The following is a 7,814-nucleotide window of genomic DNA, read 5'->3' as shown; positions in this document are numbered from 1 at the left end:
CAGATGATGGTGGCGCACTATTTCTTCTTTCCCGCGAAGATAGAAACCTTCCGTTCAGATGTATAAGTTGAGTGACTTCACCAATTGGACTATTTTGAAGTATCTGTGATAGAGTCGTTGATTATATTTGGAAAAGATTAACCCTATGATTGCACTTGTGCGTCTTTGAAATGGGTTCGATTTGATAAAATATTTGATTAATTGGTTCGGAAAGTCCCTAAAAATGAGAAATTCAGAAATAATACAGAGCACTCAGCCCAAATGGGCATAGGTATGTGTGAGGATGGGATGTTCTCTTCTTCAGTTTCAGCGGAAGGCTACTGGAAAAGAATTCTCCACTTCCTACTCGATAGCAGTTGGACTTTCCTATTGTTCTTATGGTGGCATTTTTATATTTTTGACAAACGAGTACATATAATTTAAACATAACTTTTTTCTTTTACTATGTCTTTTTTGAAAGCAGGAAGTTGTATAATATCAATTTCATAGAGTCATAATGGAGGATGATGTTGGCCGTTCATTGGAGGAACTAGATTTATGCAAATGCCAACATTTTATGGTTTTCATGGTTATTCAAGGAAGTCATTTCTAGTAATATTTATTGCAGTTTGTATGGTGTCCTTACTTTTGGGCTTCAAGGTGCTAACAAATCAGTGCAACTAAGTAAACTATAAGTTTGTATATATCTTCAACGTCTATCCTTGTCAGGTGCCTAAACTTTTGATTCGTATCCCAGAGTATTGGGAGACTTGCTATGTGAGCTAAGTCTTGAAAATTTCTTACGACTCTGACAAGTTGACTTGGTGCTTGAAATAGTGTCTCAACGTTTCAGGAAATTCGCTTCTTCTTAGCAATGTTACAGAGAAATGTCTTTAACTTGAAAATTATAATTAGTAGCTCAAATATGAAATGTCATATATGCGTAGTCCAATACACTCCTTTCTAAACTGTCTAAAGGTAAGTTTGAGCATATAACATACTGCATTGCCTCTTCTTCATCTGGATTTTACATCGAGGACGCGAGCATTGCGGTTTTCGAGCCTTTGTCGGCCTTTCTTCTGAGAGATAAGAATGCATGGCGAGATCAATTTAGAAGGAACAGTTCTGACCAATAGGCCGGATAGAAATGACTGTTAACACACGAACTTTGTCCTGACATTAAATAAAACGAAATAGGCGGTAAACTCATTTCAACCGTGTAAATCGCATGGTTCAAATGGAGTCCATCCCATTATATTGCTGCAGGGGATTCCATCTCTCGAGTAGCATCTAGTTATAATATAGAGGAGGATAAATTAGTTAGGCCTGTAGAGGAGGTGGAAAGTCTTGAAAGGACAGGTCCGCTCCAGCTCCGAACGTCAAAGTTAGAGCGGGTGCATGTGGCATTGGAAAAAACCACCGCTAGCCTTTCTAGCAGCAGCCCAGCGGACCATCATTAAGTCTTACTTCGCGGGGTGGATTTACCTTTAGGTGTTCGTGATTCTCATTTTTTGAGATTTTCGCCTCCTTACTTCGTTCACCAGCTCGTACAGTATTCTTACAATTGCAGAGGAAACCGTAAGCCAATTCTCCTTCGACCTCAGCATCTCCGCAACTATTCTCTCCAAGCTTACGCTCCTTGCCGGCACTTGATTCAGGTTCCTCCTCTCCATCGCGAATCTTGAGCAGTGAAACGTCACATGCTCTTTAACCTCCAAGTTGCGACTGCATGCAGGAGAAATCGGCGAACTACAAGAAAATACTACCTGTAGGAATCACCGCATCCCGTGATAAACTGGGTGATATGAAATTTGGTTCTTTTCACTCACCATTACCACATTCTGTGTTCTGTGTACTCCTCCATACACCTTGCATTTCATTCGCCAGAATGTCAACTGGTATCATATCCGGCCACACTATTGCCTCATCTGATGCGTTGCAAATCCTCAAAACCATCAACCGGTGAACTGAATTTACCTGCTTCCGTCTTTGAGTGTTTGCAAGTGGTTCCGCCCACACATGTTACACATAAACCAGAATAGATCCCATAACTCCGGCTAAAATCAATCTTCTACGGTGTATCGGTCAACTGGCATTTAGCAACATTCTAGCTGCCTTTTGACAAATATACTCTAAGTGTTTTCTAAAGCTCAGTTTGTTGTTGATTATTAGGCCCGGGTACTTGATAGCTAGCTTAGAGACGACCATATTTCCACCGACTTTCACCTTCACGGTTTTTTCTTTCTACGGTTCATTATTAAGACCGCTTCCAGCTAGGCTTTTACCGCTCTCACCGTCTCCGTCACATAAACCTCCCCATCATCTAGGTGCTTTGTTGCAACAACTACAACCAGCTCATCGCACGGGAAGCACAAGCACTCTATTATATACATTCCACAGTAAGGGGCGCAGTACCGAGCACCATGGAACCCCGCTGTGACGATGTAATCTTTGGGACCCTCGTCAGTCCCACACCAGGGAGTTCTCTTTGAGAGTAAATTCTCGATCAGGCTTCCGCCTTTTTGATGATCAGGAAACAGAGCGACATCAATTTCTTTTAGGAGGCGCGAACAGGTTACTTGGGGAGTTTTTTGCAACTTTTCATTACCACCCTGGAAAGCCCGTCCCAAGTGTTTACATAGGTATCCTCGGACAACTGTTTATAGCAGTTCCTTTTCCTTTAACCGGTCCCGTAGTTGTATATGCATCCCTTATCATTCGGCGCTCTCGGTTTTTCCCTTAAACCTCTACTAAAGCCTCCTTGATCGAAAACATGCGACTAGCGAGCTAACTATTTCGTCATTCCACCAGTAGTTGGGCTACCTACTGGGGAGCAGGCTCCTTTTGGACATAGTAACATCAAAGAGCATTGATTAAGAGACACGGGAGGGAGAATAGAAAGAGCACCCTTAACAATCGTGAAAATCCTATAAAATATAGTAGGCGCCTTCGATATAACCTTCTTTGGATCAATGCTGTTTTCTGTAAAACAAAACCTTTTTTTTATGGCTAGATGTGGAAATTTTTGAAAAACATTGCCACTCCACTTTGCAGTAGTAGTGGTATTCTTACCCACTGAAACCCCAACTTACTTTCTTCTTCTTCCTTTCCCGCGAAACCGCCGCAAAGTAGAGGGGAGGGGGGATTGTGCTTTAAACGACAAAGCCTTTCGCTCTTTTGCAAATTTATCTGAATCCGAATGATTGCAGAGTTCACCGCGCACCAGTTTGCCTCGGACTTCAGCATTTCCCCAACGATGCTTTGAGGTTTTATGCTAATTTTCAGAGAGTCTTCATTGACGGTAAAACATAACATGCTTCGCGTCCTCAGGTGTGCAATCTCACTTAGGGCAAAAGAGAGAATCATCCAACTTGAACAGATACTTCCTGTAACCACATGTTCTAACAGTAATTAAGTCAGGTTAATCTCGCCATGGCGTCGCTGACCCCACTCCTTAATATGTCAGAGTGTGGGTACATGGACCCCTTTGCGAGTCATCCCACCGTTACTGCCACTTTTCCAGCGGCTCCCACCTTGCCGCTTTTGGGTATTCTGTATCCTTTTCGGATAGATTCTTTCTCCCTTTCTCGTACAGACAGTACGCCTTAAATGTTGGTAGAATGTCCATCGGGACCATTTCCGCAATAACACACGCTGCCTTGCCTAGCATTGTTTTGAAGACGCTGACACCCCCTTAGTGCCACTAAGCGGAAAGTCATGTTTACCCTTATCCGATTGCTATCATACGCTAGTGCTTCCTCCCAGGCAGTTGCGACGTATAATAGTGTAGAGCGCTCCCAGCTAGCTGAATTGAACGCATTTTTGACGTTCAATGTTACCACGCCACAACATCCATTAGAGGGCCAGCCAGCAAGCTTCAAAACTACGTCTACGGCGTCGATCGTTGAATTAGTTTGACGAAACCAAACTGTCGCTCCTACAAACCATCCCTATATGACATATGATAGTCTCTTGTAAGTGACGCTTTTTGGAATTTCTCCTACCGTGTCTATAAGACACATCGGGGTATATAATGATGGATGTTCCGTTAGAATTCCTGAGAATATATTCTCGGGCCTGTTATTTGTGGTTGGTTCTCTTGTAGGAGTTTCATGGTGGTTGCGGTTGTGTCCATATTGCGGACAGAGGTTCTTGTGGGCTCAAGTGTGTAGATGCGTTGCACAACTCGAGCGCCGTACGCCATAGTTACCGCAGAGATGTTAGATAGGTCTTGTATCCAGTGGTAAAAATGCTGAGCCTCAGTATAAACCATTATTGATGTGCCAGTCATGGCGGAGTTCTGATTGCGGTCTCCAAATCAGTCCGTGTCCGAAGAACACCGAAGAGGTGCCTACAAGACGGGTATTCACGTTAAACCCCCAGCACATTCATCACAACATTAGTTGCCTTTAACTAGATAGTGGTCAAAATCGCAGTTTGTATCATGTGTAGGTCGATCTTTTCTAAATTAGCACATGAATAACTTGCTATCTGGAGATGCCCAGATACCTTCAGATATGTGTAGTAAGCATAGGGGACTTACTATCATATTTCGACTAAAGGCGAGGCTGTATCTCCCTGTTGTTCCTCGGACAGATCCTCATCTCCAACCATGTTGAGTGACAAATTTCAGTATTGACCAAAAGTAAACTCAACGGAGGGGAACAAGGCAGTTATTGTGCAATTAAACCATTTAATAGCAAGGACAAAGAATTTCAAATTTAAATATGAGGAGATACAACCAAAACTCAACGCTTTCAAATGAATTTCACCATGTAACGCGTAATTCCGTAAACCAGCTGCATGTATCGAATCTTTTCAATAAATCTCATGCAATGTGGTGTTAAATGAAATCAATTTGGATAAATTTGTAAACAAACGATTTGGAGAATTGAGTTTTTGTATGCAAGCAACGAAACACGACCAGAGCACTCATGCATTGGACAAAATGTAAACAGAAATTTCCAAGTACACCTGTTAAGAAATGATATTCGTGCAAGTTATAAACAAATCCGAAACGCGATGTGATGTCCAACGGCAAACATAAACAAATCGCTTGATGTATGCGCCAAACTTCCTCAATTAAATGGCATCCCCCGATGCGCACGCAGTAACATCAGTGATTGACTCCTATTTCTGGTTATTGTTGTAAATGCTTCGACTCAAGTATCTTTTGCTGGGAAAGTCATTTTCCAGGAAAACCAGAATTTGGGGAAATTAGATACTAGTCCAAGTTGCAATTTCAAATTATCTATTTAAATGCTTCCCTTTGGAGCAATAAAAGTAATTTATCGGGAACGGATATTGGACTAATTCAGCCAGTACAGCAGGTGGTGCTGGAAGCACTGCAACTGCGGAAAACAATTTGTTTCCAACTAATTGGGGGAAATTTTGCTATTTACTTTCCAAACACCCAGTTCGGATTTAGAAACTATCAATGCCGACAACAATTAAAATTAACAAAGTATCCTCAACCATATGCATTTGGACTTTTTTGAAATTCAAATAAAAGACATGGAATCGAATTTTCTGGTGGAAATGTTATTATGATTGGAACGAGCAGTCAATAGTATTTACTTTTCATGTTTTTTTGTGTAAAACAAAACCTTTTTTTTTTGAAGAGTTGGAAATTTTCAAAAGGCACTAGTCTGTACACACCAGAGTGTGGGATTTTTACCCACTAAAAACACCCCTGACTTCCTCTCTGCCTTGCGGAACCACCATAGGGTATTACATAATGGAGCGGAGTCGGCTCACTCTAGCTGAGCGTGCCCCGTGAGAAACTGGGTGAGATTATAATTAATCTCACCGTGTCGTCTCTCCAACCACTCTTTGATGGCAGGAATGAACCTGTGAGTCCATCGACCCTTTCCTGAGCGTTCCCACCGCACTCTTGAGATTGGCTTCCCATTGTATATGTTCGCCATCTCATCTGCCAAGATGTCAATCGGCATCATTCCAGAGATGACGAATGCTGCATCATTTGAGACAGCCCTGAAGGCAAAGCATACCCTCAGGGGTGCCCTCCTGTAGACTGCATTCAGTTTGTTGGTGTTAACTGACATCCGCAACGCTTGCCTCCAAACAGGGATCGCATAGAGCATGATTGAGATCACCACCCTGGCTATAGGCAACCTAGAGGTATGCCGTGGCCTTCCCAGATTTGGTATCATCCTTGCCAGGGCCATACATGCAGTTAATAATTTGCTGAGCTTCCTGTCTATCACCACTCCAAAAATTTGATGGTCAGCTTGGAAGTGATGATATAATTCCCGACTCTAATACAGGCGTAATTTCTCTTCCGGCGCTTAGTGGTAAGGACCGCTTCTGTTTTTTCCTCTGCAAGTGTCAGAGCAGAGCACTTTAGCTAACTTTTAATAGCATTGATTGCCTCGCTTAAGTATAACCCAGCATCTTCGAGATGCTTTGCAAAAACAACCAGCGCTATGTCGCCAGCGTAACCCAACACGGTGGCTTCCCCTGGAAGGGGCAGATTAAGTACATCGTTGTACGTGATGGGCCACCGCAGTGGGCCCAATACGGAGCCCTGCGGGACACCCGCGGAAACAACGGACTCCTGGGGTCCGTCATCGGTGTCATACCAGAGCTTCCTTTCAGTTAAATAACTATCGACGATAGCAGCGAGATAGACGGGAAAAGCAACCTTCGCTAGGGATTTGCGTATTAGATTCCAATTGGCCGAATTGAATGCATTTTTCACATCCAGGGTTACTACCACGCAATATTTGCTGGCACTACCCTTTCCGTGAATTGCATCTTCGGTCAAGCCAGTAACCAATTTGATGGTATCAATGGTTGATCTGGCTTTACGGAACCCATACTGCCGATCTGAAAGGCCACCGTGGCTCTCAACAACCGGGAGTAATCTATTACAAATTACCCTCTCTAACATTTTCCCCGCAATGTCGAAAAGACATATGGGTCTGTATGAAGATAGTTCAACTGCAGGTTTAGAAGTACCAACTTCTGCCGCTTCCATGCCGCTGGAAATATCCCCTCGAACGTGCACGCTTCATCTGGATTTCACGGCAAGCTTAAGGGCCTTATTCAGTACTCCTGTCAGGCCCGGCGCTTTATTGTCTCCTATTCTACCGCAGATATCCAGTAGCTCGTCTCTGGTGACTGGCGGAATTGCCGTCACATCCGGAGATGGTTGGAATGTCTCGGTGCCCTATTCTTGGGGGGTGAATAACCCCTGGATGATTTTCAGCAACAGTGTAGGACAGATGATTTGCGAAGATGTATGGCCTCTTAATCGCCCCATCACGATTCTGTAGGCACTCCCCCACGGGAGTCTTCTTGCTTCGCTGGGTGACGAGCTTGAGGGCTTTACGGGATGCATTATATGCGTGCTCTTTTTGCCAATGATCAACTCTACCTACCTGTATTCCTCGGAGACTTGGGTTCTTAGAAACAAAAATGCGAACTCTTGGCCGCGTTCGAGAGAAAAATCCTCCGAAAAAATTTTTGGCCCCCTACATAAGAATGGACGATTCCGTAGCCTACATAACGACGAAATCTATGAACGATACCATGACCGTCAAGTTTTGAATAAAATCCGGCTCAATAGGTTATTAAGGCAGGCCTAGATGGGATACCGGTTGTTAGCCATGTGTGCCAGTTGAGTGAATGTAGATCTCAGCAGTTCTTGGATGATGTGGCCCGTAATAAGGTCGAAACCAGGAGAATCTTAAGATATCGGTTAGTGTGCACCTTTGAGAATCGAAAGTGATAATTCTTCCTCCGTTATATGTGGGTTTGGTAGGAAAACTCCTCTCAAGTATTGAGCAAAGTTTGAACATTTCTCGGTAACA

This window comes from Hermetia illucens, chromosome 2 (genome assembly GCF_905115235.1).
Source record: "Hermetia illucens chromosome 2, iHerIll2.2.curated.20191125, whole genome shotgun sequence".
Classification (NCBI taxonomy): Eukaryota; Metazoa; Arthropoda; class Insecta; order Diptera; family Stratiomyidae; genus Hermetia; species Hermetia illucens.
The sequence above is the reverse complement of the archived record's forward strand: the minus strand, read 5'-3'. Positions refer to the sequence as shown.